At 33.8% G+C, this 12533-nt stretch overlaps 1 pseudogene; it reads left to right on the top strand.

Annotated features, from left to right (window-relative positions):
• The first annotated feature begins 3276 nt into the window (after nucleotides 1-3276).
• LOC100795081 (zinc finger CCCH domain-containing protein 31-like) lies at nucleotides 3277-11017 on the top strand (annotated as a pseudogene).
• Nucleotides 11018-12533: the final 1516 nt, after the last annotated feature.

The raw sequence follows: 12533 nt of genomic DNA, 5'->3' as shown, positions 1-12533 counted from the left end.
GATGACCCCATGTACAATGGTGTCATCCATAACTTTAGCATATGCTTCAGCTTGGACTGAGACAACATCTTCTTTCATAGCAACAACAATAACTTCTTCTTTAGCCTTTCTCTTTTGCTGAGCTTCATAAAGTTGAGTCACATGAGTTAACATTGGTCTTTAATCGTTGTCTTCAGATTATAGGTGCCTTCATATTGAATAGTTGGAAGTTTGAGAAGATGTTGAATAAACAAGTAGCTGTTAACATCCTTTGTGAAGCATACACAAACATCATCAAAGTGGTACTTCTTAGCAAGACGTAACACTTGAATGAAGTTGTGGTGCTCAGCATTATCACCTCCATCATAACTAGAAGTGGAGGCCTTTTGAGAGTCCATCCACATAATCTGATTCTAGAAGGTCCTGGCATCATAAGCATCAGAAGTGCGAATTAGCTTCTTCCCACTGAATAATGAGCTCCATTTGCGAGGGAAATTGACAATCTTCCCCTTCAGCTTTCTTGAGGGCATCATTTCATTTTAGTATAGCTTGAACCCCTTCTTTTTGGCAGCATCCCAAATTGGTAGGCATGGACTCACTTTATCAGCAACCATCTTTATATCAGTGGCCCTTGAGATGTGTAGACAAGGAGGGTAGGCAATGGCTTGATCTCTCAAGTACATTTGTTCATGTAGTTTACCAAGAGATGAACAGTCTTCTTGAGACAAATTGAGATCAACTGGATGCATTGGTAAGAGTTTGGTGACTGGCGTCCACAGATGCACCTTCTTTTGAAACTCGATCTTTGGGGATTCCACTTCTTGCGAAGGGTCCCTTATGTGTTTTTCAAACATATCCCTAGAGATGCTGCTTTGTGAACTCTTTTTATCCTTGAACTTTTGAAGACTGCACCATGCTTCTGTGGGGGATACCTGATGTGATCTTGACTAGGAGCGGATCGCTTGATACAGGCTACAGAGATTTGGATGACGCCACTTCCAGTGAAGGAAGATAAGTCAGGGTAGACGCCACAAGGATTACCTTGATAAGTCTGAGATTGGTTCAACAAGGAACCCAGAGAGAAGCTCTCACCAAATTTTATGAAAATGCCAAAAGTCCTTTTATTGAAAACAAAAACCAATACTTATAGTGTATCTAAACAACAAGATAAAAATAGACATGAGCCTTCTAAACAGTTTGGGCCAAAATTACAATAAATAAAAATTATAACTAAAAAAACATATTTAACTTGAGCCTTCAAATTAGTTTGGACCTTCAACAACAATTAATAGTCTTGGTAGTGCCTCTACCTCTGGGCCTTCATCTTTCTCCACTTGGGCCTTCAATCATCATCAATGGCAGCTATACAAATGATCAGCCTTGTCTCTATGACGTGTTGGGCCTGTTTAAGTCTGTCTCTGGTCATGAGCCCTTCAAGTGCTTCATGGTCCTTGCCCTTAGTTGTGTCCTCATCACTGTGTTGGGACTATTTAAGTCTGCCTCTGGTCATGGGCCCTTCAAGTGCTTCATGGTCCTTGCCCTTAGTTGTGTCCTCATCAATACCTTAGTTGATGGATGAACTCATTGCCGAGTACCAAGTGCAAGCTAGTAATGAGGCATCTTGATAACATTGGGCTGCAATAGACGAGTCCATTATGGAGGAGGAAGATGAACTATGGCATTTGTTGGCAGAGCCTTAAAGGCCTCAAATAGAATATTCTCATAGTCTTGCTTCGTCCATGTAAGTGCTTGGACATTAATTGTTTCCTTTTCAATTGTTCATAAACTATAAAATAAGAGTATGGAGTTTCAGGGGTTGGATTACCATTGATGAATGCCAGAGGGAACCTCTGAACATCTATTAATATTTCCCTTGGAGCAGCCCTTTTGAATCTGTCTAGATGATTGGGTGATGGAGGTGGACGCGGTTGTGTAGAGGGAGCATGTTTGCGGAGAGGAGAAATAAGAGTATCATCTGTGGACTCACTATTTGATGATGATGATGAGGCTGGATCCTGCTTATTCCCAATGAAGGAAACTCCCCATTCCTTGTCACCAATCTTGGGGTTGGCTTCGATTGCCCTCGTCTTGGAATAGCAGAGGGGATGACAGATACTCATGGTTCATGGTCCCCCCAAACTTTTTCCAGCATATATAGAGATATAGAAGATATAAACAAAAATGTCTTGCTCATAGAAATTTTCTCTATTACGTAATTAAAAAAAGGCATCATCTAACCTTGTGTGTGTTTGGGCTTAGTTACATTAGGAACAATTGAAATGGGCTTATAAGCTATACTATCCATTTTCAATCTAGTAACACTTCAAAATGGGAATGGGAAAGAGATAGAGAACAACACGTTTATGTCTTAAATCGTATGTATGTTGTCTTTTTTTGTTATTGTTATTTTTATAAATAATTTTTTATGTTAATATTATTATACTTATATATTTTTACTTTTGATAACATAAGTACTTATGACTTATATTAAACGTTTATAATACTTTTCATATATTAGCTATTTTATAATTGTAAAAAAGAATAAGCTATTTTATTAATTAATTGAAAAAATATGATTATTTTCGAAAACTTGTTGAAAAATCCATAGGAAATTTTGATATTTTATAGATTTTGATACAAATTTGGTTTTATATAAGTAGTATATCTTGAAGAATTTTACACAAAACAATTTTCAAATAAGTTCTCTATTTTTTCTTAATTTAGTATCAAAGGTATAAATTTCATAAAAAAACCTAAAAATGTTTATTAATAAAGTACGAAAATAGATATTTTGGTATAAAAATAATTAATATTGGAATATCATCTTTAAATGCTTAAAATCAACCATGAAAATAACATTTATCAAAATTAGTACATTTAATTATGCAATGTAATCTTAATTATTTTGGCCCCTCCAAATGTTTTTTCCAAGCTCCGCTACTGGTTGTACACTTTTGTTAACTGTATTAAAGCTAATGAGATAAAAGGTCATAAGCTAACACTAACATTGTGATCAGCACTGTTCTGATAAATTTTCCCATTGATGGTATAATAAACAGACAGATGATAATAAGTTATTGCTTCCATATGGCTACTTGTGAATTCATTAGTTTGCTCTGATACAATGTTGCCATTATTAAGTATTGCTCTGTAGCTGTTGAGTTAACTAGTCTTTACACATGATCATTAATTATTTTTTTGTGAAATCAAAATAAGAATTTATTTTTATGTGGATATAAGGTGGAACGAATGACTGGTCTAGACTTAAGCATTGACATGGTATAAGAAAGACTTACTATGGTAACGGTTGATTCTCTGCAAGGGGGCCTTGTTGGACCTCTGCCACGTCACCTATATCTCTTTCTTGTGTTTGACATAGTGTTCCTGCTTAAGTGTTTCTCTTCGAGAAACTTGGTTTTGGAGTTTTGTTGGTTTTCAAAATTTATTTGAACATAACACATGTATTGTTAAACAATCCGTGATTCTTTTTCCATGTTTACATTCCTATACTAGGAGTTACTTTTTCACTTGTGTCCTAGAAAACAGGAAATAAATATAAAGAGAGGCTTGCATTTTAGATTGTGCTGTACCGTCTTTTTCAGCAATGCTGGCTGCCCTGCCCATTTGGTGAAGGCTGCCACTTCTTGCATTACGTTCCCGATGGTTATAATGTTGTTGCACGCATGAGATCTAGTCATTAGCATCGGATAGTACCTAATATTACAGAACAAATAAAAGACACAAGATGTCACTTAGGATGATGTCTCGTGCATCATAAGTAGCAAAAACCACTCAGGCAAATAGTTTTATAAAAAAAACCCACTTGAGTAATTAGTTTTACAACATAACCCATTTTATTTTAGTAAAAAAATTCATGAATATAAAACCTGCAACTCCTCCACGAAGAACCGTTGCTGCACCACCACCAGTCCTTAATGTTAGGAATTATAAATTTTTTAATTAATTAATATGGACTACATATTATATTATAATATTTATATTAGTTATTTATATTTAAATGGGTTCAATATAAAATGATCTATTTAAGTGAGCCCATTAGACTGTCAGAAAATTGATATGGACTTAATGAGCGGAAATCAGTTTGACCAATTAGGGAATAATGAAAATCCTAATAGGTTTAAAACCTAAAGCATGGTTATGGTCTTCAATACACCAAATCAATAAATAGTTTCTCCTCTCTCCATCTGAGGAGAGAACGAAGGTCCCATAAGGAAAAAAGGGAATTAATTGAGGAAGGTCATTAAACCAATTGTTCGTGACTACTGTCAGATCCGCTGCGTGTTGATCAAGCTCTCTATGGATCCAGGTATTCCTTAAAACCTCTTGATAATCTGACGTAATGTGTTTTGATGCTCATTTGGTATTTTATAAGGTTTATTGAAAATTACCAACAAGTGGTATCAGGGCCACCATTACTGTTAGATTATTGAGATTTAAAGGCTCTGTTTGATATGTATCATATCTGAATCATTTTAGTTATATGAACCCTAATTTTATTTTGGGGAGAAACTATTTTGATCAATAAAATTGTAAAACCCCTAAATTTATGTGTTATGGCTATAAAGTTTTTTTCCTCTTTAGAATTAATAAAAAACCTCTGCATTTGATTTACGGGGTTGTACAATTTTTTTTTGTTTGTGTCGCATTTGCTGACATATTATTCTATTTGGGATAAATGTTCTACGTATCTGGTGTTGACATTTAGTACGTGGCGCAATTTCATAAATATATATTTTTTTGTTTATATGAATCAGTAATAAGACAATGGTCTTTTGTCTTATATGAATAATTTATTAGTTTTTGGCCAACTATTTTTTTATGAAACGGTGATAAACTGATAATTTATGATATTCATGTGGTTAGTATAAATTTGTGATAGTGTTGTGATATGTTTGTTTCGGGTGCGTAATTAGTTTACCATGATGTAATTTTTTCAAACATTTACTACTATCACAATTGAGTGCAAATTTAACCATTACAGATTCTTTCCATTTATATGTGTGTCCTGTAATTTTATTTAAATTGATTGAACCATTATTTGGTCAAAGTAACCTCTATTGCGTAAATTAATTTAATTAAATTGCATGGATGTTAGTATAAAATTATTTATGCGAATTGTGATTGACCCAAAGGAAGACACAATTTGGCCAAATAATAGCATACCTGCGATGATAAATATGTGACAATTATAAAGTTTTTTTTTTGTGAATAATAGTCGGTACCAAGAAAGGCTATTATTTGATAGAACTAATTGTCAATATTTGATCATTGCGTTGAGAGTACCAATTACAAATTAATTTCTCTGTCCAAAGACTAAAATTAATGTTGTGCTAGGTATCTTGTGATGGATTTGTTATAGGAAATATTTGCATATCTTGTTATATATACTTTATATGACTTGCTTGATTATTTGTGAACATGTTATTTTTGTTCTCTGTTTAGTTAATATTACCAGTGCTGCAAATGTTACTGTCCAAGTGTATTCTATCCCAATGCTGAATGGGACAAATTTTAAGGTCCGGAAGGAAGCCGTAGAAATTGTTCTTTGCTGTATGAATTTGGACTTGACATTGAGGATGGAATGACTCATTTCCACTCCGAAAACCTCTAATGAAGTAAAAGTTGAGAAGTGGGATCGGTCCAACCGAATGTGCCTTATGATCATGAAGCGCTCTATTTCTGAGGGTCAAAGTGCAAAGAAATTCCTTGAGGAAATTGAGCAATACTTTGCCAAAAATGAAAAGGCGAAGACGAGTAACCTTTTGGCTAAACTCATCTCCATGAAGTATAAAGGCAAAGGAAACATTAGGGAGTACATTATAGAGATGTCCAATCTCGCATCAAAACTCAAGTCACTTAAGTTAGAACTTGGTGAAGATCTACTTGTGCACTTGGTTTTGATCTCGCTTCTTGCACACTTTGGGCAATTCAAAGTGTACTATAACACTCAAAAGGACAAATGGTCCCTCAATGAGCTTATATCTCACTGTGTGTAAGAGGAGGAGAGGCTGTAGAGAGATAGGACTGAAAATGCTCACTTGACTTCGACCTCTCAGAATAAGAAAAGGAAGAAGACTAAGGGTGCTGCGGAAAGGGCTTCTCAGCAAAAGAAACAAAATAAGGATGAGGAATTTGCCTGTTACTTCTGTAAGAAGTTGGGACACATGAAGAAAGAGTGTCCCAAGTATGCCGCATTGCGTGTGAAGAAAGGTAAATTTCTTACTCTAGTTTGTTCAGAAGTTAATTTGGCTTTTGTACCTAAAGATACTTGGTGTGTAGATTCTGGTGCTACTACTCATATAAGTATGACTATGCAAGGTTGCCTGTGGAGCCGACTACCAAGTGAAGATGAAAGATTCATCTTTGTGGGTGATGGCAAGAAGGTTGCAGTGGAAGCTATTGGAACTTTTAGGTTATAGTTAAGAGTTGAATTTTATTTGGATTTATTTGAGACTTTTTTTGTACCGTCTTTTAGACGGAATTTGATTTCTATTTTAGTTTGGACAAATTTGGATTTTCTTGTTCATTTGGAAATAATAAAGTTAGTCTCTACAAAAATTTAAATATGGTTGGTTCTGGTTCTTTAATTGACAATCTTTACATGCTTGATGTTGTTAGTTCCTATAATGAAATACTACAAATAAGTTCACATGATACAAAACGAAAATTGAATGAGTTCAGCCACCTTATGGCATAAGCGTTTGGGCCATATCTCTAAACAAAGAATTCAGAGACTTGTGTTGGATGAAATTCTTGACCCTTTGGATTTATCATACTTTGAGGTCTATATTGAATGCATAAAGGGAAAACGAACAAACATAAGGAAATTAGGCACCGAAAGAGCTAAAGACGTCTTAGAACTAGTGCATATAGACATTTGTGGTCCTTTTCCTACAACTTCTTGGAATGGACAACAATATTTCATTACGTTCATAGATGACTACTCTAGATACGGTTACCTATATTTGATACATGAGAAATCCCAATCCCTAGACGTTTTTAAGACTTTCAAGGCTGAGGTTGAACTTCAACTTGGAAAGAAAATTAAGGCTGTCAAATCTAACCATGATGGTGAGTACTATGGCAAATATGATGGATCAGGAGAACAATGTCCAGGACCTTTTGCACTTTTCCTCAAAGAGTGTGGAATTGTTCCGCAATACACTATTTCGGGCAAACCCAGCATGAATGGTGTAGCAGAACGAAGAAATCAAACTCTTAAGGATATGGTGAGAAGTATGATTAGTCATTCCTCTTTGCTAGAGTCACTTTGGGAAGAAGCCTTAAAGACCGCAGTTTACATCCTTAATAGGGTGCCAAGTAAAACAGTTAACAAAATCCTTTATAAACTTTGGACTGGTAAAAGGTCAAGCATTAAATATTTGTACATTTGGGGTTGTCCAGTTGAGGCACGACCTTATAAGAAAGAAAGTTGGACTCAAGAACAATTAGCTGCTATTTTTTTGGCTATGCTGAACACTCTCGTGACTATAAATTTTACAATCCCACCTTAAGATCCTTTTTTGAGCGGGAAATGCGAGATTTCTTGAGGAAGTTGAGTTTGGGAAGGAAGAGAACATAAAGAATGTTGTCTTTGAGAAAGAACCTGTTATTTACAGTGATCAAGTCCTCGTACATATTACTGTTCAAGACACAACTTCAGTAATAGAAGACAATGTTCAAACTATTGACATTGTTCCAGAACAAGACAACAATGAGGTTCTCTCTCAAATACCTTTAGAGCAACCTCAACAACCTCAAGAAATGCCATTAAGAAGGTCCATTAGAGAGAGGAGAAGTGCAATCTCAAATGATTATATTATATTTCTCCAAGAACATGAGGATCATATTGGTTTAACAGAGGATGATCCAATCAACTTCTGTTAAGCTATGCACAGTTCTAACTCTCAAAATTGGATTGAAACCATGAAGGATGAGATGAAGTCTATGAATGTGAATGAAGTTTGGGATCTAGTCGAGTTGCCTGAAGGTGTGAAACCTATTGGTTGTAAATGGATATTTAAAACCAAGAAGGATTCAAAGGGTAATATCGAGAGATATAAGACTCGTCTAGTTGCTAAAGACTTTACTCAGAAGGAAGACATTGACTATAAAGAAACATTTTCTCCAGTATCTTCAAAGGATTCTTTTGGTTAAATTGTGTAATTTTAAGAAAATTTGTGTAATTTTAAGACCTCCTATTTGTTATATTAATTTGTCTTGTATTTTTTGGTTAAATTGATTGAAACAACATGTTGCCAAAGTAACCTCTGTTGTGTAAGTTAATTTGATTGAATTTACATGGATGTTGCATGAAATTATTCATGTGAAGTGTGCTCGGCCCAAAGGAAGACACAATTTGACAGAATAATTACATGCTTACAATGGTAAACATGTGGTAATTATAAATAGTGTGATTTTCCATGTGAATAATGAAATGTTCAAAGACAATCATTATTTGACCGAAATAATCATCATATAAGATTTTCATGTGAGCAATGTAGTGTTCAAAGACAACCTTTGTTTGACGGGACTTATCACTAATGTTTGATCAATGCGTTTAGAATACCACTTGCAGTTAATCTTTTTCAATCCAAAGATTGAGAATTAATGGTGCGTTAGGTATCTTGTTTGGGTCTTGAAATTTGCCATAAAGATTATTTGTGCATTACATGTTTATTGTTCTCTTCTTTAATTGTTGTTGTTGTTACTACTATGGTTTAAATTACGCATATGCGAATCCCAAATCTGCATGTATAAAATTTAGAGTTTGAAATTATTTTTGTGGGAGTCCTAAGGTGATATATGAGTAACCTTGGTATGCAACACTAGAAAGTAGTAAAGTGCATTATGCATTAATTGAAGAGAACAATGAACTACATGTTTTCATATCGAAAGTCTAAAAGTTTAGAGATCATTGGGTATTATGACTTTGAATATTTCAGAATGTCTTAATAGCAATCACTTCACATAAGGATTCACATTTGACTATGTTGGTGAAATTAATATTTTGCTATGAGACATTATACTAGAATTTATGATTGCTAAACTATTGTAATTGGCTTGTCTGTTGTCGCCAACAATAAGTAGTCATCAGGTGTTTATTGAAACAATATCTTAGCAGTCTTGTTAAGGATTCAACTAAGTAAAAGTATTTTTTTTTTTGTTGACATAAAGTATTTGGTTATTGAATAAAGAATTTAGAAAATACATATTTGTATAGAATATATAGGAACTCATTCCATGCTAGTTGATTCACTTACTAAAGATATGATACTAAAGTTTTTTCACAAGCACACTGCTCATATGGGTATAATTCCTGACAGTACCTTAGTTTAGTAGGAGTCTTACTCATGTTTTATATATTACGGTTTACAAACATTTTGTTATTTGGATTTTTTGTAGAAATAAAGTTGATGTTTATCATTTTATTTTGAGTTCGTTTTGTGTGCAATATTTGTATTGCATTTTGGATTGATCTCTATAAAGAATAAAGTTTGGACTAGTTGAAAATAGACATGATTAAGATCACATTGTATGTAATTTTCATGCCGCTTATCCATATTTGATCTATGTTATCGAGTATGAGTAACAGTGGTGATCATTGCGGCTTAGTTAAGCTAAATTGTGATGAAAACTGCAGTGATTTCTTGTTGCTATATGAGATGAACCAGATTATATAAAAGGAGTCTAAAAGTAAATAACATACGGTTGCACGCCTAAAGAATTTTGTAATATAAATGTCTAAGGTTAATATGAAACCCAAGTGGGAGATTGTTAGGAATTTTATAATTCCTAATTAATTAATATGAGCTACATATTATATTATAATATTTATATTAGTTATTTACATTTAAATGAGTTCAATATAAAGTGATCTATTTAAGTGAGTCCATTATACTGCCAAAAAATTGATATGAGTTTAATGAGCGGAAATTAGTTTAGTCCATTAGGGGATAATGAGAACCCTAATAAGTTTAAAACCTAAGGCATGATTATGGTCCCCAATACATCAAATCAATAAACAATTTCTCCTCTCCCCATCTGAAGAGAAAACGAAGGTCCCATAAGGAAGAAGGTGATTTGGTTGAGGAAGGTCATTAAACCAATTATTCATGACCACTGTCAGATTTCGCTGCGTGTTGATCAAACTCTTTATGGATCTAAGTATTCCTTAAAACCTCTTGATAATTTGATGTAATGTATTTTGGTGCTCATTTGATATTTTATAAGGTTTATTGAAAATTAGCAACAAGTGATTTTGCTCCATTTGCTGTTAAGACCCGCATATGTAACTAGTTCGATCCTGCCAAAGGATGCAAATTTGGTGGCAAGTGCCATTTTTGCTCATGGTGAATGAATGAGAACTTGGCAAACCTATTGCTCCACCAATCGATGATGATGATGATAATCCGGCAAGGGGGTCGTATGGTTGTTCGATTAGAGCCTCCTCCCGCGTTGGCTGGTAATTTTGGTGCCATTTCTACCACCAAGATCATTGTAGAAGCTTCATCTGCTAGAGCTATCAATGGAAGGGTGGTGTGAACTCGAAGCAGATCTGTCCACAAAAAAAAGAGCTAAACTTTCAATTGGAGAACATGAAACTGATCCAAATCTTAGAAACATTGAACTCGAGGGAACTTTTGAACAGATTAAGGAAGCAAGTAACATGGTAAAAGATTTACTATTGACTGTGTCAATGTCTGCCCCACCAAAATCTACCCCAGGTGTTCCTGGTGCCCTTGCCCCTTGCCCCTTGGAAGCAACTTCAAGACCAAGCTGTGTGAGAATTTTGCAAAAGGATCTTGCACCTCTGGAGAAAGATGTTACTTTGCACATAGAGCTGCTGAATTGCGCAAGTCGGCATTTAAAGTGATAGACATGTAGCGGGGTTGACTATTATTAATTTTTTTCAAGTAAATGATTTAATTGAAGGAAATGATCAGAAGTTTGATACGAGGGACCATATGTACTAAAGATTTTGAAGTGAATGAACTTTTTATGGTCTTTAATATTACATATATATTATTTTTTTTTTATTTTTTCAAAGATAGGATATGATTTTGAAAAACAGGGTTGTCAACGGATGGATAAGTATAATCAAATACATGTAACTACAGATTAAAGTGGGGGAAAATTGACAATTTTGAGAGTTTTGAAAATATCTTCTTATATCTGGAATAGTTTTTTTTAGAGGATCGATGTTCGTTTCACGGATTATTTACTTATTCCTATGGATGTGGGATTGAAAAAAAATTATCCTCAGGTTTACTATAAGGTAATAAAATAAATGCTGTAAGTTATATCACACGTTTTTTTTTTTTGAAATACTCACTAATAACATTTCTATGTCATGTTTCCAGCAAGGATTAAAGGAATAGTTCGTGAAACAAAACCAACTTAGTCTCCAATTTGTATATACTTTGTTTCTTTAATTAAATGATTAAAAATTTGGTAGAACAATATGTCTAAATAAAACATTCCGTTGATCAACTCTATTTTCTTTCTCTCTCTTTTTTTTTTAATTTATTGTTTGGGATGTACTGAAATTGTTTATCAACCTTGGTGGTTTTTGTTGACTTATTAACTTAAAGAGATCATAATAAAGGTATTCAAGAATATTTTTTTATCATGTGTTAAAGGAGATTTGAATTTCAATTTCAAATGTTAAGTATTTTTCAAACAAAAACATGATTGTATAGGTATTCCATTAGACATTATGTGTTAATGAAATAATATTATGATCTAAATATTCCAAACAATTAAAATACACATTTAAAACATGTACGTCCACCCATTGCAACCCACATTTAAACTTGACTTTAACTTCGTTATTCTAGACCCTCATTTACTCAAATTGATTGTGATTATTCTATAGAGAGGCTTGGTGATACAGAACTGACAAATTTGACTCTATTTATAGAACTCTACCCATCACATAGCTCAACCTTCGTGGATTAGAACGTGCGTATGGATAAGATCTTGGGTTGTTGCAGAACGTTGCTTACTCAACATTACTCAATGTGGGTTGAACGTGGACAAAAAATGAATCCCAATTGAAAATAGTTCTTCCCAAAAAATAGCAACGAAAATTCATTCAAAAAATAGATCAAGTTATTTATGCTAAATCAGGAAAATCCAACATTCTCCCACTTTACATTTAACCCAACATTAGTAATAACATGAAACACAGTATAAGTCATGACCATAAGACCTCTAATAATGAGTATTATCTTTCATGTATCACAATATATAAAGTTTTTATATATTAGTTCTCAACTTAATGATATTTCTTAAAATAAATAAATATGTACACAAATGAGACAATACAAGTACACAAGATAAGACATGATGTACAATTAAATGAGCTTTAGACTTGACTTCACCCATTCAACAATAATTGCACAGTTACTCGTACTTATAGTCGTGAGTTTACAGGCTTTTTGACCAATGTGCACCTTCTCTCTTCAGCAAATTCCCAATGTACACCACTTTGAGAAAAAATCCCCCAACTGCACTTGTTTAATTTCTTA

The sequence above is a fragment of the Glycine max genome, chromosome 9 (assembly GCF_000004515.6).
Source record: "Glycine max cultivar Williams 82 chromosome 9, Glycine_max_v4.0, whole genome shotgun sequence".
Lineage (NCBI taxonomy): Eukaryota > Viridiplantae > Streptophyta > Magnoliopsida > Fabales > Fabaceae > Glycine > Glycine max.
This window is presented reverse-complemented; position numbering and strand designations above follow the sequence as displayed.